Below are 17,355 nucleotides of genomic sequence, written 5' to 3'. Positions count from 1 at the left end.
GAATGTCATAGTAGCTTTTTAATTGAAATACAAACAGACAGACATGAGGCAAGTGTGTGGGAAGGAGCAGTAATTTGAATTGTGCTGTGCCTACCCAAATCCCATGTTAGAGAGTAATTTTTTAATAGACAGGAGGGGCTCTTTCATATATTGCATCTCAAAGCCCTGCTTTTCTTGGTCAGAAATGATTAGGCAAAACAGATCTTTATTTTTATCTTGTAAAGAACACATATGAATCAGACTATTTGCCTACAGTGTTCTTGCGTTCTTCTGGAAATACTCCTGAAACAAAGCTCCTGGGAGTCTCAAAGCTAAGAAATAGTGCTGCACCTTTCTTGTTAAGCTGTGCCGCTAAACACAGTGCAACATGTGATTTTTTTCAGGTCTTTGAGCACAGGGCTGTGTCCTGTTTAAATTCACACAGCATGTAATTAATTGCATGCAGTTGTGCATCTTTGATTTGGAAAATCAATAGTTGGCTATTACAGAAAACATCTGATTGGCAAGGTAAAATATTACTGCTAAACATATAAGATTGTGGGATTAGGATTTGCATTTTCTTCCTGGTTCAGAGATTAGAGTCTGGAAAAGAAGAAGAAAACCATATCATGCTCCTTTCTTTCCTGGAGATAGTGCTTATACTTTGTGATGTTCTCTCTGTGAAAACAAAAACCCAATTAACTCTCACCTGATTTGCCTAGTCCTGCTCTTCTTTAATGATTGTTCCTAATGACTGGCTCTTGGTTATGAGTGTGATTTTCTGGAGGTTGTTTTCTTCATACTGAAGGTGAACTTGGATTGAACTTGGTGGAGGGCTTTGCTCTTGCTGTCCAGGTTGGAGATGCTCCAGCCACCAGCATGCCTTCAGGTCAGGGCTGTGTGTGACATGGGAGCAGCTCTTCCCTCAGCTCCTCTTCTTGGATGATAATTAACCCTTCCAGTTAAACCAGAAAAACCCCACCCTTTTCCAGAAGTCCCAACAAGTCCCAGTTTTCACTCGTCGTCCTGAGCTCCAGACTTTCCCTGGGAGCTGTCAGCCTTCCTGGCATCCTAATGCAGGGCACAGGGTGAAGCTCCCTGGATCTCTGTGTCCTATGCAATGTTCAGGCTGGAGAAATGCAGGATGAACATCACAGGTAGTACTATGGGAAATACTTTTGTAAACAGTCTTCAGAGGTGAGGGTGTTGCAAGAGGGGTTTCTTTAGCTTAGGGTTAGAGGGTGTCTGCTAGGGGTAGTGTTAGGGTTTAACCCCAACCAGCAACTAAACCCCACTTATTCACTCCTTTCCTGGTGGGATCAGGGGGAGAATTGGAAGGGTAGAAGTGACAAAGCTTATGGGTTGGGATAAAGATGGTGTAATAGGGAGAGCAAAAGCTATGCACACAAGCAAAGCAAGGAATTCATTCTCCACTTTCTATAAGCAGGCAGGTGTTCAGCCAATCCCCAGGAGACCAGGGCCCCATCACAGGTAGAAGTGACTTGAAAGGACAAACACCAGCACTCTGAACATCCTCCCTGAGCTTTATATATTGAGCATGATGCCGTAAGGTCTGGAGTGTCCCTTTGGTCACCTGGGGTCAGCAGTCTCAGCTGTGTCCCCTCCCAACTCCCTGTGCACGCCCAGCCCCTCACTGGGGTGGGATGAGAGGCAGAAAAAGCCTTGGGTCTGTGCAAGCCCTGCTCAGCAAGAGCTAAACCATCCCTGTGTTATCCCCGCTGTTTGCAGCACAAGTCCAAAATTCAGCCCATGCTACCCGCTGTGAAGAAAATTAACTCTATCACAGCCAAAACCATCACCAGAAGTTCATTAGTCAAAATCAAATTGAGTTTGAGGAAGGAAGGATGTGGGGGAATGGGAAATGAAGCCCACTTCCCTAGCAGCCTGGGGAGCAAACTGAATCCTTGTGTTGCCAGGGTCTGAGGCAGTTTGTTCCCTTTTGAGGAATGCAGGGACACGTTCCCTCCTCATCAGCCAGCCCTGGCCGTACAGCTTGCCCGAGGTGTGGGCTGAGTGTGTAACTCTGACTGTGTCGAGAAGGAAATGACTAAACTTGCTGTCAAACCACCATAACAAAGAACATCTTTGATTTACCGAAACAGTGGTGGTGGAGAGGCTTGGGAATAGCTGTGGTGCTGGGAGTGGCAAGTCAGTCTGGAGGATGCCCTTGTGGGGAGTGTGAGTCTCCTGCAGTGATGGAGGGAGACGGACCTGGCAGGGAGCTTGGGGGCTGGGGCTACCCTGTGCTGCAGAGGACTCTGAGGGATTGGGGCAGCACCGTGGCTGCAGCAGGAGGGCCAGGCCAGCTGTGACGGGCAGAGGTGGCCAGTCCCACCTGCTGCAGAATCCCACACCACTGGATGTGGTGCTCTCTACATCTCCTTCCCCCTGCGTGTCCTGGCAGCCAGGGCAACAGCAATCCCAAAGGTCCCGTCAATCTGGGAGCCTCAGCTCCAGTCAGATACGTGTAATGAAGGGGAGAAGCTCTGTCTAATTATAGGTTTTCCATTTCGGCCCTTCATATTACTTTAGGCAGGCTTAAAATAACACCATTAACTAACTTCTTTTCCCTGGCTTTGCAGTTTCATACATGACATTCTGCAGTGCCCTTTATAGAAACCTCAAATATTTTTTTTTCCCCGCCTACCACATTTTGTGTCTTTTTCCATCTGGCAGATGTTTTTCCCCTGTGTTGCGCAGGGCTCAGTACATAATTATTCTGTTGCAATAGCCTGGAGCCCCAGTCCTGTGACAGAGTCTGCTTGCACAGGCTCCTATGTCCTGCTCAGTTCTGTGTCATTTTTTTTCCCCTGGTGATTTTGTTCAATCTACTCTAAAAAACTGTTCTGAGAAGTAAGGAGCACCCAATCATTTGTGTGCCTTGAGATCATCTATTACAGCTTTTTACTGTATAGCCCTGAAAATGTTTGGGGATTTTTCCCCTCCCAGTCATACAAGGGCTGAATTCTCTCTCTTACAGTTTACAACCTCTGGATATTTGCAGTTTGTTGCCACAAGTCAACAACTAGTTAGTGTGCCTTTACTTTATTCCTTTATTTTTGAGCTGATTCTTTGCTTTCTGATCATGTTACTTGATTGTCTTAAACTCCTGCTCTTGCTCTTGTAATGATTTTTGTTTGGAGAGCAGTGTCTCAGTGTGCCAGTGAAGTGTCGCAGGTGGGGGTACACTGGGGTGTTCCTGGTTGTTTCCATCCTTCTACCAACAATATTTCACTGAGCATTTTTATTTGAATCACTTATTCTTAAGCTTCCTCTGATGGGAGCTCATGTAACTGCATAGGTTTGGAAGTTTTTAGTTATTAGCCTGAAGTTTTATTCCCCAAACTTTCCTTTTGCATTTCAGATTCAAAGCCTACGCAGTACTTTCTCCTGTAGCAGTTTTGTCAGATTTCCCATACCAAATAGCTCCTCTTTTGTCCACAGTCTGTAGATGGGAGTATCCAAGACTAAAACTTCCTGTCAAACCACAGGAACAGAGAACATCTTTGATTTACCAAAATAGTTACAGTAAAGAGACTCAGGAATAGTTGTTGGGAGTGAGTTGTGAGGTTGGTTCAGTGCTATGGGCTGCTCTGACTTCCACTGGCTTTACTTCACACCCTGATTTAAAAATGTTCAGCAGCACTGGGTGCTTTTTTGGGGTTTGTTTCGGTTGCAGTAGTGAGAAGGAAGCCTTGCCAGGCATTACTTACCTTTGTTTTGTGCTATAAGTGTGTGATCAGCTGGGAAGGTCAAAGGCAGGCATAAGCCAACTGTGTAATGTAGAGATACTGAGAAATAATGTTGCTGGGAATTATTTGGAATTAACAAGCTCATTTCCTTTTTGTACATCAGTTGTCATCCGTTAATCTCTTGGTATTAGCTTTTTTAAAATGCTGTTATGTGCTTCATCCACAGTGCTTCCTGTATCCTGTATCACTTGATAATCAACTTTTACAAGATATCACTGTTAAGTCATCTCAGGCTTTGAGTGATTAATCAAAATCTCTATTTCTCTTTTTCTCAGTGTTGGATCTTTATATGGATCAGTGGTACTTGCTCAAGAGTGACAGTGGAGATCAACACTAAGTCTGTTCCTGTGAGTGAGTAATCTACCCTACTGCATTTCTGATGTCTATTATCTACTATCTGCTGCTTTTTTTTGTTTGCTTTTTGATATCTTACACAACAGCTCATTTGGGCTTTCATTTCAAGTGTCATTAAAATGATGCTGTATATGACTTCCAGTAAGAGTTGTAGAAGAATGTCAGTCTGCTTCTGCAGATATCCATTGGTTTTGCATATTTTAAAGGATGCTCCTTACTTGACACAGTCTAAGCTGTTGTTTATAGTCAAAGAAATGTGGAAAGTGTGTTTCCACATGTTAAGTGTTTTGCCACAGTGGATTTAGGGTTAGGGTGTGGACTGTGGCAGAGTAATGAAGTATATTTGGATTATCCAAGAAGCAAAACTAAAATGAGCTGTTCTGTGGCCTGTGAAGGGTTCAGGCCAGTGCCAGTGCACTGAAGTTTGGAGGGTTCAGCTTCAGCACAAGATCCACCTGGACATGCTGGGACTGAGTGATGTTGCTGTGCATGTGCAGTGAATCTGACTCAGCAGGTCTGTGACAATGTGCAGAGAAACTGCCAAGAGCTTTCAGATAACTAGAGCAAGTTCATGAGAAAATGCATTCAGTAAAACAGAGTATGTGTTGTGAGATCCTTTGGAAATGTCCCAGTTCTGTTGGCTTCAAGGAGCAGCATTTTGCATTTGGTCTGGACTGATTTGATCCAAGTAGCCTTGTGCATGTCAGAGCTGGCAGTCTTGTTTTGGGAATGGTTTGCCCTCATCTACTTTGGTTTGGATTTTATGGTATGATTTAGCTTCCTAAATTCCAGCTGGAGAGCTGGGTCAGATTGCTGAGCCTGCACTTGATCCGTGCACCCTGTGGATGTGCTCACACCATAACTCCACAGCTGGACTCCCAGTCCCACAGGATGTGAGGACTGGTGTCTCATTTAAAACCCTATTTCCCTTATTTTACTCCCTTACCCTCTCCATAGCCCTTGGAGTGCTTCTTTGTGTCTCTCAAACCCTTCCCACACTAAATCACTGTGCATGAGCTCACTCTGGATTCACAGCTGCCCAAAGTCTTGCACCAGATCTGGAAAGAAGTAGGTGTTGTTGCTCCTTGTTTGTCAGAAGCCCTAAAACTCCACTTTTATTCCCTGGGTTTTCAATGAGATCTGCTGGCTCCGGGAGTGGTTGTCACCTGTTGTCTCCCGTACTGGTCACATTTTGTTCATTTTTATCACTGCTTATGAGGCTTGGTGGGATTACACTCCAGCTGGATTTTCATCCACCATAGCTCTAAAAACATGGTTAAAAGTCTGATGCTGGCTAGCAGCCATGTTCTGCAGGATGTGTGTTCGGAGACTTTCAATCTGCTGGCATCACTGTGCAAATGCCTTGCCTTTGCTGGATGTCTCTCTCTCTTTGCTCCTCAGATGCTGTGCTGATTCCCCCTGCCCAGGAGCAGCAGAAGGCCTGGGACATTAATCTGCCTGGTTTTCCCTGTCACTGGTGCTGCTGCTCCCTGGGAAGGGGGTGTGTGTGTCCATGTCCATCCAGGGCTGTCGTGGCAGGTGCTCAGTCTTCCCTTCTCTGTTCCTGTGGCTCCAGGGCTGGCAGGTTTCTGGCATTTGGAGGAGTCACACCTGTTGCCCTCAGCAACCAGTCTGAAAAGCCTATTTCTCCAGCTGCTGCTTGCTTTCCCCATTAAACAGATAAATAAGAGCCTTTCCTAAGGTGGCAGGAAATTCTGATGCCTGACTGGGCACTGACAGGGGCAGGGGACTGTGTTTGGGGCTGCTGGCTGCTTCTCCCACATGGAGAAGAACATGGGCTTTTTTGCTGGGTTACCTACCACAAGCCCAGCACAGATGTCTGACCTCCCATCTCACCACACAGAATACACCAAAGTATTCAGAGTAGACTTTCAGTGCCTCTGCCCACAGTCTCTGTTTATTCATAAAAGCATAGATTTCCATCCCACTGTTCCCTCCTTGGCTAGCTCCATGTTAAACATGCTGCTGCCAGTTCAGCCGTGCCCCGCAGTAAGGCCACATATATAAATAATCCAGAAAAGCTAAATAAGGCTTTTAAAATAAGCCTTAGCAGAGACAGCTGCTTCAGCATGGTGCCGTGAAGACACAGAAACCTGGCTAAGTCTATGTAGCCAGAGTCAGGTGTAGTCCCTGCAGCTCCTGCTCTTTCCTAGCAAAACCCTGCAGGTTTGCAGGTGTGTCTTCACCCTCCTCCACCAGCTCTGTGTTAGGTCTGTGCTCAGTGGCAGCAGATTTTTGGTGTGTCTAAAGCTGAGACAGAGCATCACATGTAGCACTGAACTAGTGTCCAGTCTACACACAGTTACGTATGTGCCTGTGTGCAAGAGGCAAAAATCAGTATTTGTGGGGTTTTCCCCCATCAATGTCACATGGAATACAGGAGGGAAAGAAGCACAAGGCTACTTCTGTGTGTTCCATTTATTGGTACTTGATGGCTTGTCCTGCTGGGCCCAGCCCACACACAGCTTTTCTTGGGCTTTTAATAGTTGTGCTAAACTAAATTGTGCTCAGAATAGTAGTAATTTCAGGCATTTCCCCAGAGCCTGTGGCTGCTCTGCATGTTTATAGGAGGTGCAGCACTGCCTGTGGTTGGGGCACGGGAGGATCCCCAGGCAGGCTGTGATGGGATTTTTCTGGTTGTCTTTTCCCTCCCTTTCTTTTGAGAGGAAATACTGCTGCTTGCAGAAAAGAAGTATTTTATTGTGCTTTTGCTCCTCACACTTTGTGATGTGGTTTGGGTAACCCTAATGTAACTTAAAAGTTCTGCTCACCCATAATTCTGATGGTGGCTCTGTAATACACATAAATCTCTGTGGAGAGGAGGGGTGGATGTATTTATCTCTAAACACTGAGCAGCCTGCCCTGTTTGTCCAGCATGTGACCCCTCTGTTGCACACAGCCTTTTCCTGCCTCCCTCCCATCCGGTTCTTCTTATTTTATTGACTTTCCCAGTCCTGGAAATTGCTTTATATTCAGAAAACATAAATTCATCCCTCACAAAGCTTGCAAACCTGATTTCAGTTCTTCCCTTATTCTTTGAAAAACTCTTTTTGCTCTCTTTAGGACCAAAAATGTATGATTTCCCTGTTTATTTAGGCAGGCTTATTTTGCCTGCAGAAATCTTGTCTAAAGCTAAGTTTCTTTGCTTGCATTTATAATCCTCTGAGGTTTATGTATTGGGAATAATCTTTGTGAGCTGGAAAAAGATTGTCCAATCTGTTTTAAGATGCCCCACTTTTTGAGTATTGCATCTCATTAGGAATACAGTTGGCTGTTTGCATGGCTTTTTTCTTCCTCTGTATAGCTTGGGGGAGAAAATATATAATTTCTTCACCTAGCAATAATGCTTGGCACTTTGCATCTTCAAAGAACTCTGTGGTTGTGGATTGAATAATTCCTATAACATTGTGTAGTAGCTTCTCGTTACCATTTCCTGTGTTCTACAGATGGGCAAAGTGAACAATAAGTCAAGTGAGCTTAGGCCATGGAAAGAGAAACAAGGTCAGTTTGAGTTCCCACCTTCCTGACTTCTACTAGAGCAAAAGAAAGTTTGATTCAGTTTGGCACAAAGGGAAATATAACCATCTTTGCTATCCTTCTTCACTACTTATTTAAGTGCATTTGCTGGTGGTGTTTTTTGGTGTTTTTTTCCCCCTAAATAAGTTTTCTCACTGACTGATGTGGCTGTCTGCTTCTCAGTGAGTGGTTGGAAGTGTGTAAGGAATTGTCCAATGTTTTATAAAGGTAAAGCAGCATGTTAATGGGGTTAGGTCTGTGGGGTGTCACTGCTGTCTAGGTGATCACTTTGCTCCTTCCCTTCTCTTTCTTCTCAAACCAGAGGCAGGGGAAACCTTTTCTGTATTATTTGGGAATATTTTTCCCCCGTTTTGTTTTCCATCTCAGACTAAGATGGGAAAAGTGAGCCTCAAAATGGGAACTGTGTCAATACATAGAAGCTGATCTTTCTTGTTTCATATACCACATGCCATGCTAAGATTTTTTTTCCCCTCCCATGGACTGTAGTGGAAATTGTTGGCTCAGAGTGGTGTCTGGAATAATGTCATTTGCAGAAATAATTTCATACAATTGCACTGGGCTATAAGCCTCGATTTACAGCTGCTTAATGAACTGACGAGACCCCCAAAGGTGTTGCATGGCATATAGGAAAGGTGAGTGCTGTAGGCAGTGAACTGTGGAATTAGTTACAGGAGAAGTCATGTTATCAGTTTTGTTGCCTGCTTGCAAGAAGTTAGTTAAAACTTCTTTTTCAGGAATTCTGGACAAAGTTGCTTCGGAGCACTGATGAGTGTTAGGACAGTTTAGTCCTCTTGGGGAGAACAGATAATGTGTTATGTGTGGAGGAGCAGGGAAATCACATGAAGAATTCTTTCATCTTCCTTAGGAAAATCTCGTGGCTGCTTCCCTGCAGGCTCTCAGAGGTTCCCTGGCCACCTTCTGACTGGCTTCAGATGCCTGTTTGATAAACTTTCAGGCAAAAAGCCTTACTTGGCTTATCACAGCTTTATTCGGGGTATGCCATGCTAGTGAAGGCGGTGGAGAAAGCAGCTGTCTCCAGCCTTGTGCTTTTTTTGGGGATGCAAAACTTTGCAGAGACTTTTTTAGGGTCTCAAGATTTAGTTCCAAGATTATATTTAGTTTTCTGTTTCTGATGGGTGGGACAATATTCTGATGCCTTAGATGAGACCTTCAGCAATGGACTGCAGCACCAAGGTATCATAGCTAGTGTTTTTATTTTAATTTTTCTTTGACTTCCTTATATAGCTGATACTTCATTTGTGCATACTCCTTCCCAGTGCTGGGCAGAACTGTCCTGAGCCACTCTATGCTCCCAGGGCTCTAGTTTCATCCTTTGCTTCTCATTGCACCCATATTGCTGATTACTTATTGCTGATTTTTTAAGGAACTGAATGTGGCTTTTCATGAATCTGGATGTTTTTCCCTCCCTGGGCTTGGGAAGCCCTCAGGGCTGAGTTGGGACCTGGACTTTGCAGCAGTGAGTGCAGAGCAGCTGGTGAAGGCTTTCATGCCTTGCTAGCAGGGTGTGAGTACTTGTGGTGGGGTCTTGGTGTCTCTCCTTTGTCATCTGACAGCTTCTCTCACTAGATTTTGATTTCATCTGCTTAAGAAAAATGTCAGCAGCTCAGCATGTGGAGAGCTGCATGTGCATCTGGTGTTGTTCTGTTGTGTTTGTTTTAATTTTGTGTTCTGTAATGTTTTTTTGAGGTATTGCAGCCAAAAGTGGTGAGTGCCTCCAAGAATGTGCCCAGGGCAAATTGCTTGGGTCATGCTGACACCCAAGAAATTTTGTTGAGATCTTTTAGGATTTCTGGGAGCTCCTTATGTATTTAAAATTAATAGGAAGGGACCAACAGGCTGGAAGGGCTGGAGGGTGATTGCCCAGGGTGAGTTAGATGGGGCTTTTTTTCCCCTGGGGCATCAAACCACTGTCAGAAAGCACTGAGGTCTTCAGTGGAAAACCAATTGTTGTCATTTTTTCAGCTCTCCTCCTTACTGCAAATTGGCAAGCTCCCCATTTCTCCTGTGTTTGAAAGGCCGAGGTGACGCGGTCCAAGTCTGACAAGTGATAACTGGGGAGCCTGGCTGTGTTCTCTGGGGGGATTCCAGCTGTAAGCTGGCTCTCTTCTCAAGGAGGTGGCTTCCAGGCTGAGGTATCTGGAAAATATCAAGGGGTAGGTGACAAGGTGTGAAAGGCAAGGGCCACTCTGAGCAGGAGAGCGCTACAGAAATCTGGCAGTGACAGCAGTGGGAGAGGTACTGGATGCAGCTGGAGATAGGCTGGAGCAGGAACTCTGTGTCCAGTCTTTCTCCTCTTTCTAAGGGAGGCTCAGACCACTCTGCATTAAATTGGTGTTTGTCTTAGCCTGCTTATCTCTTGGTCAGCCCACACACTCGCTCCAGATGTTTTCTTATCTCAAAACTGGAGATGCACCTGAAATTGTCCTTCCAGGATTTGGAAGCTTTTTTGTTAAAGCTGTCTGTCTGCCAGTGTTTCCAAGGACACGTCACACTTAAAAATCATGGTATTAAAATAATTGCTTTTGAAAGAAAGGGAGGGTCATGTGCCCTACATCAGAAATTCCTCTTAGTGCTTATTAATCCGTTATATAAATGTCATGGCTTACATCCACAGGGTGTTTATATTGAATTTTTAGCTGCATCAGTATCTCTTGCTCCTCAGAATAAATGCCATATAATCTGGTAATGAGCAATATTCTTAATTTAGAAACCAAAAATAGGACATAGACAGACCTGGAGTTACTGGAAAAAAGTAGGAAATAGCCTTACTCCATGAGGGGAGAGTAAATTCAGTTGAATCATCTAGTGTTTAGTGTAATGGTAAGGCTAGAGAATTCTATCTGTTTCCCTGGGATGGCACAACAATTCCCATATTCCAAAGGCTTGATCGCCACCTCTTCTGAGGTGTGTAATGGGGTAGTTGGGAATCACCCTTCTTTCCACACCCTGAAGAGGTCAATGCCCACCAATTGGAGGTACTTTAAGCAGTAGGAATTTAGGCTGATGCCCTGTTTGAGGGAGATGAATTTGTTCTGAGACCTACATTGAGCAACACTGGCTGGGACGAGATGAGAATCTGGGAGTGGAATAATCCTTGCTGTGGCCGGTGGGCATCATCCAAGATGTCTAATGTCTGGAGCATCTTCCAAGCTGACCCCTGAAGGAGGTGCTTTTTCTTATGCCCTTAGCAACTGTTCTTAAGTTACAGCAGTGGAACCAATAGTCATATAAGCATCAGTGGCTAATAAAAGTCATATAAGTATCAGTGGCTAATAAAGTCAGTTCCTGATATACTAAGGGTGGTGGTAATACTGCAGGATGTCCCTACGGGGTGATGACTCAGTGGCCAGTGCTTGTTTTCTCCACACCTGAGGGGCACAGGCTGTTAACTTTTAGCTCAAGTGCTGTCTGAGTGCTGGGCAGATGAGTGAAGTTTTGTTCAGTGGCTTTCTGTGACTATTGCCTTTCCCAGACACAGCCTGCTCTCCCACCCTATGAACTCCCTCAGTGCAACAGAGCAGCACTTGTTTGCCCTGATTCACTAAGTGATTTTCAATTTGTGTTCTGTATGCGTTCTGTCTTGTGTTCTCTGTGTAACCCCTAAGTAAATTTTGCCTTGAAATATCTTGGTAAAGAAGTTACCTTTCTATGTGATGGTGGTGTCACACTGAACCAGAATGAAGTGGAGCAAGATCCATATTGGAAGTGAATATGTATTTGTTGCAGACTTGGTGTGAGTTTTGGAACTTCAGTGTTTTCTGTGGTTCCAAACACACACACACACACACACACACACACAGACCTGTGCTCTGGTGGTGCCTCTGAGTGGAGAAGGAAGGCAGATTGTCAGCATAATGTTCAGGATGTTGGTGGAGATTTGCTCACGTTGTGTTTGTGGCAGAGGCCATGTCTGGCAGATGCTCTGAAGTCCATCAAGGTGAGGAGAGGGCTGCTGTTTATTACTGATAGCACCCACAGGTTGCACAAAGCTGCCAGGATCTGTATTTTGAGGTCCTGTTTTGGTCACTTGGTCAAACAGGAAACCAGTGTTAAACATGTTCTCAGCAGCATTGACTTCAGTGGCATTAGAAACATGCTTAACATCAAATGTGGGCTAGTGCAACTTGCTGATCTCAGGCTGGGTGGGTCTTGCTGAAAAGCTCCTGTGCCGACACAGAGACTGTCGCTATTTCAGGCTGTGGCTCTGCTCGGCTGTCAATCCAATTTAAGGGGACCAGATTATAAACACTGTGAAATGCTGAGCTGGTGCAAAGCTGCTTTGCTGATAAGGAGCCGTTCAAAATATTTGGAAAGTTCAGCTCTGCTGCAGGACTGGGCAACCATTCCTGGCTCCACTCCCGGGGCTCAGTGCCAGGGGTGTTTTGGCTCGTTTGCCTGCTTGGCTGGATGCCGAGTGGCCGAGGCTTGACGTGCCCTCGGTGTCACTGTGCCTGAGGGACACTGGGGGATGGCGGTAGTAAAGCAGCCATGCTGGTTCTGCCATCTGGGCAGTGAACAGCTGTTGGTTCCTGTGAGGACAGAAAATAGTGTGGTGCATCCCATCGGGTGCTGCAGCGTTGCCAGGAATACCAAAACTAAGCTTATGGCAGCTCAGTCTCCTTGTATCTGCTGGGAAGCTGGGAAGCTCTGATAGGTGGGAATGCTGCATCCCTGTCTGAGGAAGAGCTTTGTTGACTGTCAGTGTTTCAGCCCCAGAATAGTCTGGCAACAGAATAATTTGGCAGCTTGCAAGTGCTTGCAGGAGCCTCTTTGTGGATTTGGTTGCATTTTGCTCCAAGACCTCAGTAGAGATTTCCACGCTTCCTTCCTTGCCCTTGTCCTGGCTGTTGCCCTTTCCCAGCCTGTCCTTCACAGCGCAACAATGTGCTAGTGTTTTATTGCTTCCCTCTAAGATTTTGGGCACTAATGGAAGTTAGAGAATCATAGAATGGTTTGGGTTCAAAAGGACATCAAACCCCATCCAGTTCCAACTCCTTGCCATGGGCAGGGACACCTTCCACTATCCCAGGTTGCTCAGAGCCCCATCCAGCCTGGTCGTGGGCACTTGCAGGTATCCAGGGACAGCCACAGTTTCTCTGGGCAACAACCTGTGCCAGGGCCTCACCACCCTCACAGGGAAGATTTTTTTCTTAATATCTAATCTAAATGTCCTCTCTCAGTGTGAAGCCATTCCCCCTTATTTGTCTCTCCAGTTCCTAATGAAGACTCCCTCTCCGGCTTCCTTGTAGACCCCCATCAGCTACTGGAAGGCTGCTATGAGATCTATGTGAAACCTTCTCTTCTCCTATTTTTTTTTTTTATCAAATTTTTTATTTATCAAAATTTTTTGGTTTTTTTTTTTTTGTCATGTATAAACTTAACACCTTTGCATCCTGTGAGTATCCAGAGTAGCTACTCTTGCATATTTCCACTCTGCTATAGCCTCATAATTTCCCTTTGGGACCTTCTTTGCTGCTGTGCTGCCATTGACAGAATCTCTGCCAGCTGTGCTGCAGTGCTGTGGGCAGGATTTGGGAGGAGTGATGTGCACAGTCCAACACAAATGTGGTATTGTGTCTTCTGGATAGTTCCTGCAAGCGCTCACCTGGATCAGATGCCTGATGCCAAGGGGTTTCCTGGTGCCTGGGAGCGATGTTAAGGTGTGTTTTCCTGTTAGCAGGATATTGTCAGCCAGTGATTATCCCCCTGTCACTATAGGTAGGGGCAGCACTGCTTTGAGGAGCTGAAATAGCTGCCTGTTGGGAGGATGGGAAAGGGAAGCCCAACAATACTGCTACATCAGGAGAAACTGTGCGTGCAGTCAGTTCTGACAGCAGAAACCGTGTAGGTACACAACAAACAGCAGTAATGGGCTGCGTCTGTCTCCTCTAATGCTTTCCCTATCTGATCTGTTGTCAACACGTGTTAATCTCTGCTGCCACAGAACATGGGGACAGCTCTGAGGTTTGTCCTGTTAAGGGTGTGTGCTGTGTATAATTCACAGAGTGTTGTGACAGCCATAGCGAATGCCATGATCCATGCCAGGGAGCACTGGGATACGGCTGCGTTATCTCCTGTGTTATCCAGGAGGAGTTTGGAGCCTTGCTGGTGTTACAGGAGGAGAGGGAACGTGTGTGGTCATGTTACCCTCAGTAGGCATTTGCATGTGGCTCTTTGGAGCACCAGCTTGCTGGCCCGCAGCCACACCAGCATCTCGGGATCTTGTCAGATCTTGCAAGCAAAGGAGCACCAGGCTGGGTCACGGTTCTTGGACAAGAAGCTTCCAGAGAGCAAGCTGCTGATGCAGAGATACCACAGACGTCCTTGTGGTGCCCTGTGCATTCTGACATGCATGCTGGGTGTGTTTCTCTTTTTGTATTGTTACTTGCTATTTTCTGACTTCAAAAGAACACTACTACAATTCTAGTGTCAGTGAGAAATAAGGTGACTCTTCTCTCCCTCGTACCATGGCCAGTTGTAAAGGATTTTAAATTAGTGGTTTGAAGTCTACAGAGTGGTATAGCGTTGATTGTTTGTGAGATAAAAATTGCTCAGGCACAAGTTGAATATCCACTTGCACTGAGCTTTAGCAGCAGTGTGGAGGCATGCTTCATATGCCTGGGTGCTATTGCCACATGCAGTGCTGTCTTTTTTCCTCACTGGTGCAATGTTCCCACAAATGAAAAGTTCCCACTGGTGAGAATTTTGCACTAAGTTGAATGTGTGCTCTACTTGGGTAGGTTCACCCCTTAAAATAGCCAGGAAGACCAGAGTAACAGGAGCCCCAACTCTGGTGAGCAACTTTTAACCTAAGCCCTTCAGGGTGACTGGTTTAGCTAAGCTGTTTCTTTTGATTTAATGCCCAGTTTACATCACCTTCATGTCTGTCTTCAGTCAGGTTAGCTCTCTTGAGCTTGGCAGCTGGAATTAGAAAATAATGGCTGTTTTATTGGCACACTGCTGTGTACAAGTTAAAAATTGTTGACTAAGATGGAAGTTTCCTACCTTGGCCCACATTGCTGCAGTACCAGGAGAGCTTCTTGGGCAGGGTTACCACACTTTGAGGTGTTGTGTGAGTACAGAGCAGGTGGTCTCAGCTGCCAGAACCACTGCTGAGTACAGCCTGAGGAGTGCCTGGGGCATGGGAACTCGCCAGCAACCATGTGGAATTATTTCCTCTGGCTGGAAGGAGGATTGCAGCTGTCTCGCCATGGTCTGGCTTCTCAGTGTTGGTTTCAGGCCTGAAGAAGTCCTCTGTCCCATGATTTGTTTGCTTTCCTCCTTCCCCCTGCAGGCTCCCTGGGCAGCCCAGGTAGCCGAAGCGCTGCCCTTTGGGCACAAGTCACTGGTCACTCACTGTAGGGCCAGTGGTAAATGTCTCCTTCTCAGGTGCATGGTCAGATCAGGCTGGCTTCCTTACCTGTGTACTCAAGCAGGCTGCCTTTGGAGACATCCCAGGTACCTTACGCCTCTTCCTTCCCTGCCAAGTGCACACTTGTGCTAAATCACTTCCACTCCTCATCAATGGTTACAAGTGTGATTGGACACCAGCTCTTGTTTCATTGACACTGAGACTTAGTTTAGAAAAACAGGCTGCCACGGAAATACTTGTCTCGTTCATATTACTTTCCTAAATCTTGATTTTTTAAACACAATAATGCAATAGGGAATGAAACCCCTACTTTTTTGAAGGTTTTTAATTAGCTGAAAATATGGATTAAGATCTCACAATCTGTAAAATATGCACATCATGCTACTACATCCTGGGCAACACTCCATTTTCTTTTTAAAGACAGTTTAAATAGAATATTAGGGGAGAGGGGAAAAAAAAAATCTACCCCAAACCAGAGCATAGAAATGGCAATTTAGAATTCTTGGTATTTTTCAGAAAGCTGCTTAAGATTATCTCCTCAAAATGTCAGATTTCGCCTGCAAGTCAAGTAGAGGAGCAGGAACTGATATTTCATTAAAATACTAGGAGAGGCCTAAATGCATTTATGATCATTGAGACTTTAGCAGGAAACAGAAACTTAGGCTTGCCAAAGGTTTTAATAAAGGGCAAAAAACAAATCCCAAAATCCAACCGCATGACTTAGATACTTTCTCTGCCAGAGATCTCTGCTTGTTACCACGCAGAGATACATGTTCTGACATTTTTTCCCCTTCTTTTTCTGTGTGTGCTTGTAAAAGCCTCAGCTTAAACTTCCTGGCACGGGTCTGTACTGCTCCCTCAGGTCCTGTCCCTGGTCACCAGAGAGAAGAGATCATTGTGTGAAACACACTAAATAACATTTCAGTTCTTCCAAAGCTGTAGTGCCAGGAGGGAGCACAGTTGTGTTAAGGGATGCATCCTGGACTGCACCCAGAGCCCCAGGGCAGCAGGGCAGGGGGGGTTCTGCTGAGACCCCCCTGCAGGGCTGCGTCCAGCCCTGGGATCCCAGCACAGCAAGGACAGGGAGCTGCTGGAGACAGGCCAGAGCAGGGACAACAAGGGGAGCAGAGGGATGGAGCAGCTCTGCTGGGAGGAAAGGCTGAGGGAACTGGGATTGCTCAGCCTGGAGAGGAGAAGGCTTTGGGGTGACCTCACTGTGGCCTTGCAGTGCCTGAAGGGAGCCCACAGGGAAGATGGAGAGAGACTCTTGACAGGGGCCTGGAGTAACAGGACAAGGGAGAATGATTTCACATTGACAGAGAGAAGGTTTAGATTGGATATTGGGAAAAGAATCTTCCCTGTGAGGGTAGGGGAAGCTTTGGCACAGGGTGCCCAGAGCAGCTGTGGCTGCCCCATCCATAACAGTGTCCAAGACCAGTTTGGATGAGGATCTGAGCAACTTGGGATAGTGGAAGGTGTCCCTGCCCATGGTAGGGGGATGGAACAGGCTGATCTTTAATGTGCCTTCCAACCCGAACCATTCTCTAATTCTATGATAACAATTAATTTGCAAAAATAACAGGGTTTTCAACAAGACCTGCCCCTCTCTGAGGTAAGCCACTGTGGTAGCTGTGTCTTACCAGCAGAATCTTGAATTGGATGAATCCATGTAGGTAGGTGGCAGTTTGGTGCTGTAAGGAGCGTGGTGGCTGAAGGGGTTTTGTAGCACTGCTGGAGGGGTGGGTGCAGCAATAGATTCTTCTGTGAGCACTTCAGTGTGCTTGTGATGTAGAGCTGTCCCCATTTCTGTCCAGTGACTGAAGTGGCACCCAAAATGCCCCTGCTGCAGCCTGTTTCCATGGAGTGGTAAATAAACGCTGAGCTGTCCCTGAGAGGAGCTGTACTGACACGAGCCCTGTGTGAAGATGTCTGACAATTCCACCCTGAAATAAGTGATGTTTCTTTTCCTAAACAGAGATGAAACTGTAGTTCTGTTGTATGTGTAAAGCAAACATTCGTGCCAGTTTTGGTTTTCCTTTTCCCATTTTAAGCAGCAGGATCATCATGGCTGAGGCCTTGGCATCACCAGTGTCTTCTGCAAGCCCAAACTAGACTTGTCTCAGTGCTTTTTGAGTTCAGCACAGTGAGTGTAAGATCCTCCTCTAAAGGAGGATCCCTTCCTAACTTTAGCCAGGGAAAAAAGCATCTTTAGTCCTTCAGAGCTAAATATAACCTCCCTGAAACCATCCCTCCAGTGATGGCTCAGTAAACACATGGAAAAACACTCAGCCCCAAAAT

The 17,355-nt window shown here is 45.8% G+C and overlaps 1 protein-coding gene across 2 annotated transcripts in view; it reads left to right on the top strand.

The window, feature by feature from the left end:
* The window catches only part of PPFIBP1 (PPFIB scaffold protein 1), a 103,673-nt gene that overhangs the window by 24,710 nt on the left and 61,608 nt on the right, over window positions 1-17,355 (top strand). For both annotated transcript variants that reach the window (XM_077783185.1, XM_021539157.2), the window contains exon 2: window positions 4,028-4,099. The gene's annotated coding sequence lies outside the window, so the exon portion shown is untranslated. The remainder of the gene's footprint in view (window positions 1-4,027; window positions 4,100-17,355) is intronic.

Source organism: Lonchura striata, chromosome 5, assembly GCF_046129695.1.
Source record: "Lonchura striata isolate bLonStr1 chromosome 5, bLonStr1.mat, whole genome shotgun sequence".
In the NCBI taxonomy this organism is placed as follows: domain Eukaryota; kingdom Metazoa; phylum Chordata; class Aves; order Passeriformes; family Estrildidae; genus Lonchura; species Lonchura striata.
The sequence above is the reverse complement of the archived record's forward strand: the minus strand, read 5'-3'. Positions and strand labels throughout refer to the sequence as shown.